Genomic DNA, 19,989 nt, shown 5'->3' on the forward strand with positions numbered 1-19,989 from the left:
TCTCTCTCTCTCTCTCTCTCTCTCTCTCTCTCTCTCTCTCTCTCTCTCTCTCTCTCTCACACACACACACACACACACACACACACCCCAAAAGGCAGAGCACCACCTTCTTTCTTAAATGCCTTGATGAGCTGTGACTCACAAATTTGATCCTTAACAAAAAAGCATAACACGCAGATAATTTTATTTGCTGTGTTTTATGCCCATTAAAGGTTAGGGGCATCCAGGTGTAGTAGCTTATGTTTTTAATCCCAGCACTGGGGAATAAGAGGCAGGTAGATCTCTGTGAGTTCAAGTCTAGCCTGGTCTACAGAGTGAGTTCTAGGACAGCCAGGGCTAAATAGACTATGTCTCAAAATATAACAAAACAAAAAACAAAAAACCATCAAACTAAAAAGGTCAGGGACACTTGGTCATGACATGAAGACTTTGAGGTAATACGGCAGGTGGCTATCTCATTCAGGCAAAGGAACATACCAGCAATGTCCTATCAATTCATTGTTATTGGTAAGAATTCCACATCAATCTTTTATAAAATTTTCTTTTTTTTTTTTTTTTTTGGTTCTTTTTTTCGGAGCTGGGGACCGAACCCAGGGCCTTGTGCTTCCTAGATAAGCGCTCTACCACTGAACTAAATCCCCAGCCTATAAAATTTTCAATGCTGGTATCTACTGACGGACATTTAGATTATTCCCAATACATCATGTTTACAAGTATTCTGCAACAGAGAATCTCAAATATGCCATTTTGATTATGTGCAAATAAGTTCAAAGACATTAGATGAGTAATCCCTGAATCAAAGGATTTCACTTATAATTTAATTAAAATTGCCAAAATTGTCTTGATGCAATCTATCATCGTGAATACTGTGTTAGCAAACTTTTACATAGGTAATAATCCAGCATTAGCACTATAGACTTCTAGCTATGTTTTCTCACTTGGACTTTTCTTAAAAGGTTATATGTCCGTTTTTTTTCTTTTAGTGTTAGCATACAGCTTAACATTCTTTGCTTTCATTAGAGCTATTTTGGAATTAGCTGAAAATACAGTTTGGCTCTGATGGTATACAACAAAAATATCAGCCAACATTTATTGAGTGCTAGCCTGTGCCAAGAACTGTACTAAACGCTTTCAATAGTGTTGACTCAATCAATTCTCACAACAGCTATGTGAGGTAGGTACTATTATTACTTCTGCTGCACGAATGAAGAAAGTAAAACACAGAGAAATGAAGTAGCTTGTCCAAGGTCATTAGCTAGGAAGAGACTGAACTCTAACTGAAATTGGATGACGTTTGATGTACAAAGACATGTAATGCATATGTTTCACTGCTAATTTGGTGAGTTTGGAAATAAGTATACATTTGAAAAACAACCAGAATCCATGCTGTAACCCTCTAACATTTCCTATCTTTGTCTTTGTTATTATTTATGATAAGAATACTTAAGATCTATCTTCATAGCAAACTTTCCAAGCGTACAATGTTATTGTTATCTGTAGGTGTTTTGTAGGACACTACATCTGTACGAGGATAAGTGTTTAAAGACAATGCAGTATACATATAAGAACGGTGTTATTTAGGATTTAAGCAGGAAATACTGCCATTTACAACAATGTGGATGAACTTATAGGACATTATAGTTGGTGAAATAAACTAGAAGTCAAAGAACTACCACTATACGATACCACTTATATCATGAAAAGAAGATGGGCATCATTTTAGCAGCAGAGCAGAGTGATGGCTGCTAGGAGCTGGGTGAAGAGGCCATGAAGAAACTTTGCACTTCAGTTAGTCTGCATCTTTGTCCTACATGCAGTCATAACAATAAACAGTTTGGGTGTCTTTCTTTCTCGGCTCTCACTCCTTTCCTTGCTTGTGATTCTACTACTTTCCCCTTATATCTACTTTCCTTTCACCATTTTAGTCTTGTTAATGTAGGTCAAGTTCATCTGTTTCCTATGATTCCCCAAGATGTTGCTTGTCTTTCCCATTAATACTTTACTAGTTTTTGTGTGGTTTTCTCTGTCCCCTTGGCCATTTTCTGCTGTTTGGAATTAGAGAGTTTTGACTGCTGCAATGGGCAACATCTGATCTTTCAGCAGCAACCTAAACTTGAAGGTTTCTCCTGTTCCTCCCACCATACTTTGATCTCTTTAGCTTTTCATCAGGTTACTTGGATTTGAGATAAATGAGTTGTTGAGATTCTCCCCCAAAGGCAGGTAAATGACCCAGGCCAGATTCATATAAACTCCCATGTGATCTTCGCCTCTATAAACTGAATTGAGCTCCTGATCTAGAGTCTTCACATCTAAATTTATACAGGAATATGTGTGACAAATGATTAGGTCAAGAGGGCCCTACTCATGAATACAAACAAATTCATTACATGTATGACAAAACGACTGAAAATGTGACCCAGGAAATAAAAGAAATATGACAGCAGCAGCATTCTCTGCAATTTCCCCCTTTCTATACCATTTGGCATGGCAGGCAGTCACTACTAAAGACAAATGAAGGCTTAGGAGACTAGAGAGGAGGTAATATTTGCCTGAAATATATCAAGAAAAATGTGAATCCATTATGATGAGATGTGCTCTTTTTAAAATTGGTCCATATTTCCCTTTGGGTAATTAGACCATCCAATACAAATGGATGAAAAACATGTAAACAGTCCTAGTTACTACACACAAGCTTAGATACTTCATAAAAATAATTTTAACATTTGTACCACAGAACAGTCACTGTGGTAAGTGGGCCCTTGCAAATTGCCATAAGATTAATTGGGCCAGGGAATAAATTGAGTAGATGGGTCACGATGAACTAAATTCACTGGTTGTTTCCACTGGATACAGAAGGTCTTATTTTTCTGGCTCTAAGCTTCTTTTGGACATTTTCCTCAGATAGCAAATAGAATTTTCCTGCTCTAAAACATGTTTTTATTCATTAAATGTAGACTAGCAAATCCAAAGTCTTTACTTGGCTGGTGAAATTTTCTTTTATGTATTTTGCTTTTTTTTTCTTAAAGAGAAAGAAGCAGGAAAGAATTCCTACAGCGTTCCAAAGACATTTCCTAAGATGCACCTCAATGTATATCCAAGGTCAGAGTCAACGGTGTCCACCTGTAATGATCTTGGCCCAAAGGAGTCCAGGAGGCTAAAACGCCATATAACTAACTCTCGGTGAGAGAAGCAGGAAGATTAAGTCACACGATTCTCCCGTGCTTATTACTAAAGCAGAAATGTTCAGCTCCTCAATTTCGTGAGGTAAGTACTTTACTAACTGAGGCTATCTTCCCAGCTCTCAATTTTTACTTTACCTCATCATTTTATTACATTTATTTATTTGCTGTTGGGGGTGCATGTGTGTGGAGTCAGAGGACAACTTGTGGGAGTCAGTTCTCTCCTCCTACGTGGGTCTCAGAGATTGAACTCAGGTCGTCAGGCTTTACAGCAAGGGCTTTAATGCACTGACCATCTCACTAGCCATCAATTTTTATCTTAAACTCATTTAATGAACTGAGAAACTCAGTGGCTTCGCTATGAATGCTGGATGGAGGAATTAAACAACAATTTTGTTGTAATTGACGGAAATTGTGCCTGTTAACCTTTCTAGTTAGAGAAAACACAAAACGCGCTGGCGAAGCAGCAGCTGCCCCAGGCTCAATGCATATGCATTTGTATTTCTGCACCTGGTCCTGGCACACAAGATGAGTGTCTCAAGAGCCAAAGACTTTATGTGCTTGCATCCCCAACCTACGTAAGAGACCGAATTAAATTGGCTGGAGTTTCTATTAGGTGTGGATAGGAGGAAATACCATTGTGTTCCGTTAACTGATCCCAACCTCTGCCGAGTCAAGGGAGAAAAAAAGCACTTGCTTTAAAAATGCAATGAATGCTGTGGTTGATGCAAATTGAGGGTAATCTCTGACATACAAGAAAAACATATGGAAGCTCCTCAAATATCCTTTTGCTCATAGGACTATTCTCTTCCTCAAAGTTTGGTCAAGGATCACCAAAGTTGTTCAAAACTTGGTTTAAAAATATGTAGGGTCTTTTATATCTATGTTGATTACAATACTAGATCTAAATGGAACACAGATCCCTTGTCCAAAATGCTTGGAACAGAAGTGTTTCAGATTTAGGATGCTTTTCAGATTTGAGGATATTTTAAAGACTACCAGTTAAGCATTCCTAATCCTAAAAAAAAAAAAAAATCTCAAATCCAAAAATGTTCTGAAACCTGCACCTTCCCTTTTTGTTATACTGGCTATTGACTGGGTCTTTGTGCATGCGATGTAAATACTCCGCCACTGACCGTATATTTCCTAAGACTAACCTAAAACTTAGGAATGCTCGTTCTATAAGTTTTCTGAGAATAAATATGTAAATTTCGGAAGGATACTCATAATATTTGACATAAGTTCTACCTGTCATCTTTCATATACAGATAGTGGCAATTTAGTTCCATTTAATCATTAAAGAATTTCCTTGCATAGCCTCATATTAAAGAAAGGTATCATGCTAAAGACAGAAAGTCAGGGGCTTTGCCTGGTACTCAAACAAGGCTTGAAATCTTTTTGGCTACTTCTAGAGAATGAACCACTGGTCCCCAAAAGTATATCTCAGGATTTCTCAGTCTCAGGCCTAAGAGTGGACAGTGTATGCAATAAACTCGAGGTAGATGCTGAGGACTCCTTCTATGTCCTGGGGTTGTAAACAACACATGATGGCCTGGATCTTGCCTTGAAATGTTTGCAGTTGAGCTGGATGACAGTGCTTATCTACATATATGCACATATACACATATTTAATAAGAATTCAACTATATGGAATGGTTGGCTTTCTTAGCCTCTTAGCATCCGGTCCTAACCTGGGAACTCCGTTCTAAGGGTCTCTGTGGACTTGTGGTCTCATGTATTCTCATTAGCTCCCACTGAAGGAAGGGAGGAAAAGGCTATTCCTCTTCTACAATTGAAAACCAAGATGATTTATGCACCTTAGCACTTAAAGAATTGGCCTAAGGCTGCAAAGCCTCAAGCCGTCCTGTACTCTTTCCCCTATGTTCCCTGCTCACACATTTTACACTGTGTGTTAGAACTTCTTACACATGGGTCTGGCAATGTGACTGTCCTTCTTAAAAGCCCCTCAGTAGGTCCTATAGTATGAAGCCTGTCATAATTTTGCGTAGGTCTACTTCTCAAGGGGGCCTCTGCTGTCACTATTGCAAACTTTAACCACACCTACTCTTCTCTGCATGGCTCTGAGTTTTTATACATACATAGTCTCAGACTTGCAGAACAACTGCTATATTGTCTGAGAACCTCCAACTCATTCTTTAAGACCTGGCTATGCTGACATCCTAGAAGTTCCACATTCTTTTCTTAGGTAAAGGAAATTGATCTTCCTCCATTTTTGATACCTGGTTCAAGACCCTACTGGAGTATCTACCACAGTACCTCTCAAACCTGATTACGAGTGTTACTTCCTGTACCCATCTCTGGTTCAGAGGAAGGACTGTGTCTACCTTCATTACCTAGAACAGTACTTGGGCACTTGATAGATTCTGAGACAAATGGGTCTTACTTTCAAAAAATCTATTAGAATCTAAATTATTAGAATTTGAAAATGTTTTATTTTGTTTTCTTTGAATAAAGGAGAAAAAAGCCTCCAAATGTACAAATGTGGTCAACCAGGAGGATGCTCAAACAGATCATTAAAAAATGGACTGGTCGGTGTCCAAATTAGGAAATTTTAAGGAGCTATGACTCACCGCTCAAATGTCCACCTCCTACAACAAATAAACAGAAACAAAGTGGGGATTTACGTAGAAGCTTGCCCTGGGTCTAAAGCCATGTCATAAGCCCTTAACAGTTGTAGAAGAATAGGACACATTTAATTCAATATGAGTTACAAATAAATTATTCGTACCTGTGCTGTTTGGTAGTCACGCTTAAAATTAAAGTGACTTGAATAACCTGGGAACATGTGGATGCTACTCTGGTGAGTTTTAATGTTGGAGCTGAAAAGGTGATTCATAAATGTTAAACAACTCAGGCGGGTGGGTGTTATGCTGGAAAGCCAGACTGGAGCGGCTTCCCTGCCCTGCAGCACAGCATGAACCTCTGGACACCATCACACAACAGCTTGTTGTGCAGTATCAAGCTAGATCTATGAACTCATCAGTTGCTTCAACTTAGCAGTGCTGCTTGAAACACACAAACAAGCTTTCAACTCAGAAGTACCACTTCCTGGTACATTAGTGCCTGCCGCGACAGGCGTACTAGGTATGTATAAGAGGCGAGTGCTGTTAGTGACATCGTCTTCCTGTGTTGATGATGAAGATATAAAAAAATAAGGAGTACAAATGCAGGTGTGCTGGAATACACCTATCCTTCCAGCACTAGGAAGCAGAAGCAGTAGGAACTTGAGTTAGAGCTCGACCACAGCTACAGAGCAAGTTCAAGGCTAGCCTAAACTACACCGTGAGGTCCGACCTCAAAATCCATATGCCTGGGGCTGAAAAGATGGCTCTAATTCCTAGCACCCATGTTGGGTATCTCACAACCACATGTAATTCCAACTCCAGAGATCTGACATCTCTGGCTCCAGTGGGCATGTGCACTCATACCCACGCACAGACATAATACATGCACATACACAGTCAAAAATAAAAACAAATCTTTTTTTAAAAAGCAGTGAATAAAAATATAACTATTTCAGAAAAAAATGTTTGATGTGGGATTCCAGCGTGCAAAAGAGCACAGACCAAGGGCTAGGGGTATGGCTTATTGTTCAGTCAGTAAAACCTTTGCTGTAGAAGGAGGAGGGCCTAAGTTTGGATTGCCAGCACCTATGGAAAGAGCTAGTTGCAATACAGCCCATGACTACAATTCCAGCACTGAAGAGGCAGTGCTTGATAGCTAGCAAGTCTAGCCAATCACTGAGCTCCAGCTTCAGTGAGTGACCTCTCAAGCAATAAGATCTCAAAGTACACTGTAAAAAGATACCTAAGATTGACCTCCTGCCACCACTTCCATGGTAGCATATTTGTACACATGTATGAACAGACATATACACAAAACAGGAAAGGAAACATCATCGGTGTTGTACCTAAAGTAGGAAGGCAGGCGAGAAGTCAGTGGGGGTCCAGAACCCTATTTATTTAACCATCTCTTACTTTCTACAAGTGCTTCGGAGGCACCTTCAAAGAATGCTGGTAATGGATGCTGTGGGAAAGGGTTTGATTTATGGGACAGAGTAGAACAGGTGACCTGAAGCTATATTTGACTCTGAAATATGACCATCCTCAATCCTCGTGACCAATCTGAAAATCAGGATTTTATTCTACCCATAGAAGGATTAGGATTTTTTTTGTTTTTTTTAATTATGTACAATTTGATGGCTTGAAACATATATACATTGTGATATAATCACCAAAATTAATTTAAATAACAGACCTATCATTTGAAGTGATTATTTTGTGTGAGAACAATTAAGATGTGCTCTAAGAAAATGTAGATACAATGAATTAATAATTGTAGTCAATGTGCTACCCATTAGATCTCGGCACTTCACCTTGGAGAAACTATAGCTTCTTGTCCCTTAACCAACACCTCCCTGATCCCTTGGTAAGCCACATTCTACTTTCCATTTCTGTTAGGTTGACTTGGAGTCTAAGCATCTTTTCGTGCAGTGGGCATTGAGCTCGGGGCCTCAGGACACTATCGGTGAGCCTCACTGTAACCTAGATTCTTGCATTTAAATTAGATCATGTGGTATTTGCTTTTTGTCTTTCTGTGAATGGCTAATGTTTGTAAACTCATCTTTGTTCATTATGGATAACAGAATTTCCTTCTTTTATGACTTGCTTGTATTTCATTGTATATATACAATTTGAAGGGTAATTTTGAGGGAAATTTGGGCTTACTTAACAGTAGGGACTAAGGAGAGAAACAAAAGAAGCCTTCCCCTTGCTTCCTTTCTCAACACACAAATCTGTGTTCTGAGAATAATGATGAACTGGACACATTAATACCCTATTCTCAAGGATCTCATCGTATAAGAGAAATGTGGAACAGATGGTAAATAGGTTAGACCAATAACAAGAAAACAGGACATTGGTTAGAAAAATAATACAGAACCATGATGGAGTAAGAAGAGTTTGGTGAGGGAAAGCTCTGTGTAGGTGGCCCCAGAACCAAGACATGAAACAATCCTAAAAACAACTAGCCACTTTCAGATGGGGAAGCCTCTCCATCAGGGGGACTGAGGCTGCAGGAGCACTGAGGCAGAAAAAGTGAGAACCTTCCTGGGCTGTGGAGGCAGTTAAAGACCACAGCCAGTGTGGCTCAGGAAACACAGGAGAGCACACTGCCACAAGAGGTATGCAGGACCAAATCAATGGTGCCTGGGGGCAGCAAGACGTCTGGACTTCCCGGGGAGACAAAAAGCTCCTGGAGGGATTTGTGTAGAGGAAGGGCAGGCTCAGAAGGAAGCTGGCCTCTGTGTACACAGGGTCACTGTGTATGTTTTCCGTATAGGGTAAAATGGACTCAAGTGCACCACAAAGAACTAGGTGAGGCAGGGAATTGGGAAGACAGAACTGTTGCTGACAACGGAGGAGGAGTTTGACTAAGCAAAGCAAGCTACCAGAAGGGTTTCTTTACCTTACTTGGAGTTGTCAGCTTTGACACTTTACCCTGGTGTCTCAGTCACTGAGAGCTCACATCAGCCCTCTTGACTAAAGGTCCTTTTTCATTCAATTAAACGCTTCTAATTGCTAACAGGAAGAGATAGCAAAATGCAGAAAGGAGTTCTCCCATTCTACTATATTTCCTTGCAAGAGCCCACCTGTACGCTTTTGAGCTACTTTGCCTACCTACCCTAGCCCATTTTCTTAAATGCAGCTGCCTACTGCCCCCAAGTTCCAAAGCTAAAATGACCATGTGACACTGGAAAGCAAACAATATTCAACTGTAGACATACAACCATCAAACAGTTAGGGCTCCCTCAATGAGTACACCTTCAAGGGTGCCCAGGAATTCTCTGACTTCTCCCAAATTGCCCTGCTCCATACAATGCCTATTATGAACTTACCAAGGTCCGAGGCCCCTGTTCAAAATTCCCATCACATCTAGAGTAAAATCCAAAGCACGGCCATGACCTAAAGTCTTTGCATGCAATGATTCCTGGCGATTTCTCTAGCCTTGTACCACTGTCCTTGCTACTCACTCCAGCCACAATGGCCTTCCTTTTGCTCTTACAAATGTCAAGGGGATGGTGGCATGCATCTGCACTTACACATATGCCTTTGAGGACTACCACACACTTTCTGAAGTGGCTGCACCATTTTACAGTCTGGCCAGCAGGACACAATCATTCTGACTTCTCCATGTCCTCACCTACACTTGTTATTATGTCTTTGAATCGAACATCCCAGTGGGTGTGAAGAGGGACCTCACTGTGGTTTTAATTTGCATTTGCTTAATGACTAATGATGTTGAACATTTTTCAAGTGTTTATTGGCCATTTATGTCTTTTCCTTGGGAAGAAAAACATCTATTCAAATGCTTGCCCATGTTTTACTATTTTATTTCATTTTATTTTAATTGATTTTGGAGATAGAATCTTGCTCATAATCCAGACTGCCCTTGAGTTCCTAATCCTCCTGTTTGTCTCTCAAGTGCTGGAATTGCTGGTCTTTACCATGGACTTCACTTGGCTAATACCCATATTTTAGTTGTGTATGACTGTTTTGTTTTTATGTCTTTTTATCAATGTTTTAATATTTTATTGTTAAAAATTAATTATTATAAATGTATAGGTACACTTCTGAGCCTTTTTTTTAGTACTTGGGATTGAACCTAGGGTTTCATTCATGTTAGGCAAATGTTCTAACTTCTGATTCTTAATTTTAAATTCTATCCACTTAATTCCATGGCCTCCTTTTGCACTTCTGTTCCTAGGCCAGTACCACCACTTCAAACTTGTTCTTTTTCAAGTGCGCTTTGTTGTCATAGGTTTCTGATACTCCATTATGAATTTTAAAATCAGTTTGTCAAGTTGTTCAAAAAGCCAAGTGGCCAGGTATGGTGGCATACATCTGTAATTCTAGCACTTGGAAGATGGTGGCAGAGGATTCCTTAAGGTCAGCTTCAGTTAGGCTGTTACATGGGGGCTTGTCAAAAAAAAAAAAGCTGGAATCATGACAGGGACCATGTGGAATTGGAAAAATACTATTCAGAACCATAAAGTTTAGTAATATGAAGTCACAATGGTTTTTAATACATTTACTAAGCTGTGCAATCATCATTATGAGGTAGTTTACACCATTTTCATCTCTCCCATAAGATCCCTCATGCCTGTCAACAGCTAATCCCTGTTCCTATTCACAGACTCTGCAAAGCTCCACTCTATTTTCTTTCTCTATAGATTTGCTTTTCTGTCCATTTCCTATAAATACAATTATAGACAATCTGGTCTTTCCTAATTGGCCTCCTTTGCTTGCCATATGTATTTTTAATTATGAGTATTTTAAAAAATAGTCTTAGACTTACAAAACAGAAGAAAAAACACACAAACAAAACCAGCCCCAAACCCCAAGAAGATAGATTGGAGATGACATAGCCACCTCTTTCCCACTGTGAGACTACAATCTTACTAACATCTTTCATTAACATGGTCCCATTTATTGAAATATTGATGCTATTATTAAGTGAAGTCCACAGTTTGCATTAGGGTTCATGCTTGGTACCAGGCTCTTGAAGTTTTCGGAAACACATGATGCCATATGCTTCCTGACACTAAGTCTATAGAATAGTTGCAGTGCTTTAGAAAGCCCTGTGTACCATCTGCTCATCCTCCTCGCCTCTGTCACCTCTCCTCTGAGTCCTTGGCAACCGCTAATCTTTTTAACAGTCTTTATACTTTCACCTTTCCTAGAATGTCAAAGAGTAGGCATCATACCAAATATAGCCTTTCAGGTAGTGTTTATTTGTTTAACAGTGTGTATTTAAGGTTTTGCCATGGTTTTTTCATGGTTTAATACTTCATTTTAAGTTGCTGAATGATTTTTCCATTGGATGGATAGAATACGGTGTGTTTACCTACTCAGCTGAGCTTTAAACTCACAGTGATCAAATTGCCTCTGCCCCCTAAGTGCTAGGATAACAGGTATGTGGCATTACACCTGGCTAAGATTCACTTACTTTTAGTTTGGTTTTTTTTGGTTTGTTTTTTAATTTTGTTTATTTTAATGTATGTGAGTACACCATCACTCTCTTCAGACACACCAGAAGAGGGCATCAGATCCCATTACAGATGGTTGTGAGCCACCATGTGGTTGCTGGGATTTGAACTCAGGACCTCTGGAGGAGCAGTCAGTGCCCTTAACTGATGAGCCATCTCTCCAGCCCCACTTACTTTTATTTTATGTATATGAATATTTTGTCTGCATGTTTGTATATGCACCATGGGTGTGCCTAGTACCCAAAGAAGCCAAAAGAGGTTGTGGGGTTTCCTGTAACTGGAGCGACAAATGGTTTTGTAAACTGTCATATGGGTGCTGGAAACCAAACCCAGGTCTTCTGCAAGAGTAGCCAGTGCTCTTGACCATGGAGCCATCGCTCCAGCCCCTAGATTCAGATGATTATGATTAAAGATGCAGTAATATTTGGGAGTAGGTTGTGTATAGATACAAGTTTTCAACTCATTTGTAAATACCTAAGAGTGTATCTACTTGTCTTGATGGTGTCGACATTTATCCATGTGCATCAATTTTTTAATCCCTGGGAAATAGTGCGTTGTACAGACAAACTACCCCTTGTTTAGGTGCTAGTTAACACACATGTGACTTCAACTTTTTGACTGCAATGAAGAGAGCTGCTGAGAACATTCATGAGCAAATCTTTGTACACATGTACTCTTTGTTTCTACTGAGAGAATTTCCTGGGAGAGGAATGCTGGGACAGATGATACATTTGTAAATGCCTTCTTAAAAACACATCAAACTGTTTTCCAAAATGCCTATACCATTCTATATTCCTATGAGCGATCACTGATACCAAAAGATGTTCAGCGTCCTCACCAACTTCTTGGGGGCATTCTTTTTACTACAGCCATTCTGGAGAAGAAGAAGTGCTATGCCATGGTGGGTTTGATCTCTATTCTCCTAAATGTTAATGACAGAGCATCTTCTCATCTATTTAAAATATCTACTCAAATATTGTTGTCATTTGTAAATTAGGTTACTTTAGAACTGCAGCCTTAACAGTTCTTTTGTGTATTCTAGGCAGGAGAGCTTTACTGGTTATATGGTTTGTAGATATTTCCTCAGTCTGTGGCTTATCTTTTCATCTTCACAATGGTGCCTTTTGAAGTATAATATTTAAATTCTGATGTAGTTCAATTTATCAGTTTTTATAGATCATACTTTGGCTTTTAGGCCTTAGAAATCTCGCTAACTGATGTCTCAATGGTTGTTTCCTGTGCTTTCTATTAGAAGTTTTAGTTTAGATCATACCTTTATGAGAGTAGCAGGGAGGGGCAGGCTAGTCTCTGAGTTTGTGGCCAACCTAGTTTATGTACAGAGTTCCAAACTAGCCAGGGCTACATAGGAAGGCGCTGTCTCAAAAACAAAAACAAAGTTTTAAAGGTTTAGTTCTTACATTTAGGTTTCGCTCATGTTTGTATGTAGTTTGGGGTAAAGGTCTAATTTCATCTTTTTAGCACTTCTCTTAGTAGCATTTGTAAGATACTGCCATACATTTTCCTAGATCTTAACAATAACCATTAAAAATAGATTTATTTTAAATGATGAAATCTAGAGAAGATTTAAGAGAAAAAAACCATAGGTAGTCATGCACATTTTCTTACATTCACTAATTAGTACTAATTCCTACCCACACCTCCTGTTTTTGCAGAATTATTAGAACCACAAATATAGTATGCCTTAGTACTTTATTATACACCCCTTAGAAAAAAGGATGATCACACCTAAGAAAATGAATGTTAATTCAACAATACTATCTTTTCCGTTTCTAAACTCCTCCAGTTATTGTAAAGTATCCTTCTTTATTAGTTGTGTCTCTCCAAGTTGACAACTGCATTTGATTAGAACTCCCAGTTTCTATAATCTAGAACACGTGAGCTGCAGAGACAGCTCAGCAGTTAACAGCACCAGTTACTCTTGCAGAGGACCTAGATTTGGTTCCTAGCACCTGCACAGCATACTACAACCACGCAGACTCCAGTTCCAGTGGATCTGGCATTCTCTTTAATCTCCAAGAACACCAGTTGTGCACAAAACCCTTATGCACATAAAATAAAATCCAGAACCCTTACTCAACCTTCTTTTGCTTTTCATGACGGTAGCTTTGTGTGGTGCAGGCCCAACTGCATAGGGGATGCCCTTTCTCTACTTCTTTCTTCATAGTTAGATTCAGGGTAAACATTTGGGAAAGGAAAGTGGTGCTGTGTGCTTTTTGTTACATCATACCAGGAGGCATTATATCAGCTGGTCTGCTATTAACAATGCTTTTCCCATTGTAAATGTGCATGACCCCCTCTATAATTAGTATGGAATCTGTAGGGTAATACTTTGAGACTGAAGAACTTTTTCCTCAGTGGTTTTAGCACCCACACAATGATCTTTGGCAGAATCAATTATTATACAGGGAAAGATCTGAAAAATAGCGATTTTCTATTCTATCTTCATCACACATTTATTAGCCAGTGTTTTGCTAGAAAGATCTTTCTTTCAGAATATCACAATAGACAAAAATAAAAACTACTGTAATTGATTTTCTATAAGCACAATCTATGTCTATCTAATTAATTATACGCTTCTTATATAAATACATATATCCATACATGCATATACTTTCTAGGTTAGTCTATAGTAATGGCCTAAAAGTAGCATGTGAAAGGAGCAGTGACCATCATTAGTGTCCAGACTGTGGTCCTGACACACCATTCTCTACTGAAGGGAACCAGGGCTCTTGAGAGATAGAGCCAGGCCCAGAGCTGGAGAACTGTGGCAACTTTATTCTCTTGAAGAAGCAAAGATCCAAAAGAAAAACAAAACAAACAAAACAAAACAAAACAAAAAAAGCAAAAGCAATGAGCAGTATAGAACACAGAGGAACTGGCTTGATGGGGCTCTCTCCGTGGCCTGCCTTGTATTTTATTAGGTTCCTCTTCTCTTGCCTCTCCTGTTCTTCCCTCCACCAGCCCACCTTCATTTCCTCATCATTCACTTGCCCCGCAGTCTGTTCTTTGTATACTCCCAAAACTATGCCAGCAATCTTCTAACTGCCAAATCTGGTAGACCCTTCCCAGTCCTCACTGTCACTCTTCCAGTGGTAAACTTTCTCCCCTTCTCACCTGATCAAGGGTGAAGCTACACATCTTGCTTCACAAAAGCCTGAGCCTCCAGTTTCAGATACATCCAAAGAGATTTATAACAATATTCATACAAAAACGGAAAAGATAACATCCACACTAAGAATGAATTGTCTCAATGAGACTCATGGGGGCTGGCAAAATGGCTCGGCAACTAAAGGTGCTGGCTACCAAGATTGATGACCTGAGTTCCATTCCAGAATTCACAAGTTGAAGTAGAGAACTGACTTGCAAGTGTACACGCCCCCCCCCAGTAAATGTAAATTTAAGAATAAAAAGAGAATATTCTGGTATACACATCATGGGCACTAAAGCTTTCTCAAGTATTTACTTGTTTCTATGTAGATTTGAAACAGTCTCATGTAGGCCAGGCTAGTGTCAGAGCTGCTATACAGCAGTGCATAGCCTGGAATTCTGGTCCTCTTGCCTCTGCCTCCCAGGTTCCTCCATCACAGGCACGTGCCCCCACAACCAGCTTCTGTTGGTATTTCTCCACCCCCACCTCCTATCCCTCCATGCAAATTAAACTTCTCTTGATTCCATATTGCCCACAAGCAACTCCGCATTTCCTTCCTTCAGTTTGCTACATAATATCTTTCATTCTGCTGGCTTGTTTCTGAGGTCTCCTGCCACTGTCCTACTGGGACTCCTGTTCTCTGAGTCCCCAGTGTCAGGTGGTTTCCATCTTTACGTCACTTGAGTAACATCTGACACTAGCAAATATCTAGGAGTTCTTTCTCTGGTGTGCCAGGACTGGCTAATGATGGCTGGTCCTTGAATATTAAAGAATCTCTGTATGCCCTTGGGAATATTTAAAACACCCCAAATGGCAACTGTTATATATTGGAGTTTCACCTTTTTCTGGAAGCTGCTTTGACATCATAGCACTTGTTACTGTTTCTGTAAAGTAACAACATGCACAGGAAAAAATACTCAACCCTTTGCACTTGTAACAATAAATGCATTTCTCTGAAGTCTCACCACTCAGATGACAAATCAGCAAAACATGTTTGCTAGGAAACTATTTTATAACCTTTCCACAGTATGTCCATGTCTGAGTTCAGAGCCGTGTCATCCTTTTAATGGCTGTATAGTGCTCTGTTGTAGTTATGAGCCGGAAACAATTCTATGTTGACTACTTTAGATCACTTTTGCCGTCACAATGCTCAGGGCAATGTTATTACATGTCTCTAAAACACATCTGTATAATTGTCTATATCCTTTAGGATTAGTAATTCTCAAAAGACTGATGTCTCATAGAATCTCTTATTTTTCATTCTAATACATATTGCTAAACTGTCCTCTGGGAAGGCCATGGAATTTACATTTGCACTGGCACCAATGGCATAACACTGTGGCATGCCAAAAATGCATGGCTTAAATTTCACATCTTTGCTCGACTGTTAGGGAAACTGCACCTCTTTCCCCATTTACAGGCCGTGCATAGGTCTTTGGATAGCTGTCTTTTCTTGGCCTGCTTCATAACTATAAAAGACCTTTGTCTTTTACCCCTCTGTTAATCAGTTCCTTTCCCTAGATCCCCTACACTGCAACTTCCTGTCCCTCTGAAGTACTGCGGCAATACTTCCTTCCAAAGCTTTGTCGGCTACTAACCCCTTAGCTGTCGCTTACACCTTAGCTGTCACTGCTCTCTTCTCTTCTGTGAGACTCGCTTTCCTTTGTGAGCTTGTCCACTCTTCTGATCTTAATTCAAATTAAGTCTATAACAACATTAATAGTCTCAATAGTAATGGTGCTATTAACACTTCAGCAACATTTCCTGAGCATCCACTGCAGCAGGATTACGTACAGCAGGCCAGTTGTTTCGTTATCCTACAAAAAGGCACTATCGTGAAACTCTTTCTCATACATGAAGAAAGGGGGCCAGGAAGGTAGAAATGACTTACTCAGGGTCATGAAGTTAGTGCGTAAGAACTGAAATTCCAACTGCAGATCTTGTGACTGACCGCCATCTCTCCTGTAGTCGGCAAAACCACGGCTCACGGGCCAAGGCTAGCCTATTATGTGTTTCTGCAGATGACATTTTTTTTAAAAAAAAAGTTTTTGAGACAGGGTTTCCCTGTGTATCCCTGGCCGTCCTGGAACTTACTCTGTAGACTAGGCTGGCCTTGAACTCAAAGATCTACCTGCCTCTGCCTCCGGTGCTAGGAGCGGTGAACCACCATGTACAGTTCTGCAAATAACATTTTATTGAAGATAGACGTCTTACAGTCTCCACAGCTTAAACACGGTAGAAATCACTATGGAAAAGAAATTTGTCTACGTCTGATGTGCACGTACAGTATTTCCAAACCGCACGTCTGTAGCACTGGCATGTTATCTAAGCTGTCTACTTACCGAGGAAGTATCTCCAGCCAGATCAGCTCTGCTGTGCTTGGTTCAGAGGGGAATTTCGCACATGCCAGGCAAACCCTCCATTGCGGGGCTGCATCCCTGGCTCCCTTCTTCATCCTAGTAGGCTGAAAAGTGGACTTGAAGGCATCAGCTCTTACCCTCCTCCGTGTGCACCCTATGCTCTGACCTCAGGACGCGGCATGGTTCTTTTGCCCACCCATGGCAGATCTCATTACTTTTTCCCAGTAAGCCCAGAGGAGGCCTTGGACTCTTCCACAGCACATCCTTTCTTAAGGCCTGGCCTGGCACTGGCAGGAGAAGACACTAGAGACACTGGAGTCAAGGACTATTTAGGAGCTAGAACCAGCAGGATGTGGAGATAATGGAGGCCTGTGTGTCCACATTTCATCAGGTTAGAGACACCTGCCATCAGCTACCAGTCACGCGGATATGCACATGACACACAATCTAGTTCTCATTCCTGTAGCTGGACCACATTGAACTTTTCACCAAGCCATTTCAAACCCCCACATTCCTGCATGTGAGTCTACATCCTGGAATATCATATGCACCCTCTTCTGCCTACCAACCCCCCTTCCCATGTCTGACAACAGCTCCGATGTCACTACCATAAAGCCTTTCCCCACACCTCTATGTGAAGTAGCTGTTTCCTACATGTGCTCGGCCGGCTCTGCGCTCTCACACTTCCTATATTTATCTTTTCATGGGCTCTTCTGTCTGCCCCATTAGGTGCGAGCTGCTTAGGAACAGGCTGTGTGTCTTACTTCTCTTTGTATCTTGGTATCCAGAAGTATCCAGGACACAGCTGGCTGTCATTCTGATAAGTTAAAGCACACATACATTTACTGTACTTATCATCACTGACTGGACAAATGCTTGCTGTATTCTACATTGGAACACCTCCTCCATACATTCTACTGCCCATGCTGGGTCAGATGTCCGTCATTTACCTCCTGCATTACTTTACAGCCTTCTAATCTTGGCCGCTGACTTTAGTTTCCACTTTCAACAAATATCTTGCAAAGGTTCACTGTGTTCTGAGCTTTGCAATTAAATCCCTGTTTGCCCAGAATGTATGTATGTTGTAGGAGGGGGAAACACTCCCATATGCATGAAATACTTCCATATAGCCCTACATTACTATAAAACTTTCACTGTCCATACTGCTTAGAATCTAAACTACTAGAAGGCAGCATGTTTTTCTTTCTTCCTCCCTTTCTGATGTGGCTTTTGCTGTCTCCTTTGTGTAGAATAGCCTGCCCTCTCCACTTACAGTAAGCTCCTGTTTTCTGAAGCTTCCGCAGAGTTTGCCCTTGCTTTGGGAACCCTCCCTCTTTTCACATGGGTTAGGGGCAAAGCTGTCTCGCCAGTCAGTGTGCGCCTCTTACTGCACTCCAGCATTACTTCTGTGGCCCTTGCTGACCCCAAGTCATGCTCCCGAAGGGCAAACACAGTCCTTTCTCCTTTGCCACTCCAAGGATCTCAGGGACTTCCTCCAGTGGACAGCACATGCTAGGTGTCCAGTGCTATCAGTTGGCTTAAGGGCTGCTGTTCCCACATGCCATCCCTGTCCCTGTTCGATTCCTCTCGCTCTGCCTCTCTGGTACATTATGGTTTAGATTAGAAGTTCCCCCTCCACAGGCTCACTGAATGCTTGGTCCTTACATGGTGTGTTATTTGGGGAGGTTTTAAAAACTTTAGCATGGTGGGTCTAGCTGGAGGAAGACATGGGGGTACCTGTTCAGGGCCCCTCTCTACTTCCTATCTACCATGAGGGGAGTAACCGCTGCCACATTTCTATTGCCATGACATTTTTGCCTCACCACAGGCACTGAGGACTGTGGGTTGAACCCTCTGAAGTTGTGAGCCAAAATAACTCTTCCTGATAAGTTGTTTGGTCACTTTTTTTAATTATAGCAACAAAATGTTTGATCAGCATGGGTAACAGCAGACACCACAAACAACAATGTCCTCTTTATTAGCACTGTGACACGCTTTTCCTCCTGTATTCTGTCACTTTTCAAACCAGCAACCTTAGTGGCAGTTTTGATTGTACTGCCTCCCTTTCAGAGTCCACTTTCCTTAATGCTTTTTCTAGCCCAACCTTCAGATTTCCTCATTACTGCCCCCTGGCTGACTGTACCAGTCTTCCGGCCTCTGGGCTCACCACCCCTGGATTTCATCCTCCACACTCCTGCCAGAGTTATTTTTGTCAGAGAAAAATCTGATTGTGTCACTTCCCCACTTAATGATCTTTTCTGGCTTCCCACTGCCTGCAGGATAAGTCCAAACACTTTAATGCAGTACACAAGGTCCTTGAGGATCCAGCCCTCCCCTGAGTTTCCAGCTGTATCTTCTGCCACTGACCCAGACATACTAAACTCTTGATGCAAGTCCTGTTTCCTTGTATCTTCTACCTTTGCGTGTCTACTGCCCTTTAAAAAGAAAGGGGAAAAACCCAACCTTTCCTTTTGTTTCTGCCTGTAAAAGGCCTCTTTGCCCCATTTGATAGCATGTTAGTTTATGTGTCAGTTTTTACTAACTATGAACTTCTTCATGTAGAAGAAAGCCTAACCAGTGTATTCTATATGTATTCTGGTATCTGGCATCACTGTCTAGAATATAACATGAACCCAACAACTTAATTATTTCAGTGTAAGTATATGCCTCTTCAACTTGACGAATGTCTAGCATCCTATGCCTGGTAAAATCCTAGGTCGTTAACATACTGCCTAGCACATTGTAGGTACCCCCAAAGTACAGAATCTCTGCCTAAAGCCAAGCCCCGGCATGCCTTTCCTTACCTCTTCGGTTTGGTTAGAGCTGCTTAGCTTTGCTGCTGGCTGCCACTGGGCAGGTTCTCCTTCTCCATCAACAGTAGACAATGGCTTAGGGTTGGAGGTGGTCATGGTGATACCAGGTAACCTGTGCGATTCCTTCTAAACGGGACACCCATCAATCCATGCCCCTTAGAGGCACTAGCCATCTACCACCGCACTCTTAGCCAGTCCAGGCTCTCTTGGTTGCTCAGTGTATCCCCTCCTCACAGCTGTCTCTTGAATAACAAGATGTGTGGCACACTGGCTGTCTGATAATGTGCATCTAACTATTCAGATACCAAAACCCCTTTCCCCGCATGTTCACTGAAGTTAATTTAAATTCTACCATGTGACAAGTTTGGCTTATACTATTCATTAATGATTTATGTGGTCT

The 19,989-nt window shown here is 40.9% G+C and overlaps 1 protein-coding gene across 6 annotated transcripts in view; it reads right to left on the reverse strand.

Moving 5' to 3' along the window:
- Hdac8 (histone deacetylase 8) overlaps positions 1–19,989 on the reverse strand; it is a 207,626-nt gene that overhangs the window by 148,794 nt on the left and 38,843 nt on the right. Inside the window, exon 5 of one of the 6 annotated variants that reach the window (XM_063280148.1) lies at positions 1–19,989. This exon is cut by the window's right edge and continues 27,444 nt beyond it. The exons of the other annotated variants lie outside the window; for them this stretch is intronic. The gene's annotated coding sequence lies outside the window, so the exon portion shown is untranslated. 6 annotated transcript variants of the gene reach the window in all.

This window comes from Rattus norvegicus, chromosome X (genome assembly GCF_036323735.1).
Source record: "Rattus norvegicus strain BN/NHsdMcwi chromosome X, GRCr8, whole genome shotgun sequence".
Lineage (NCBI taxonomy): Eukaryota > Metazoa > Chordata > Mammalia > Rodentia > Muridae > Rattus > Rattus norvegicus.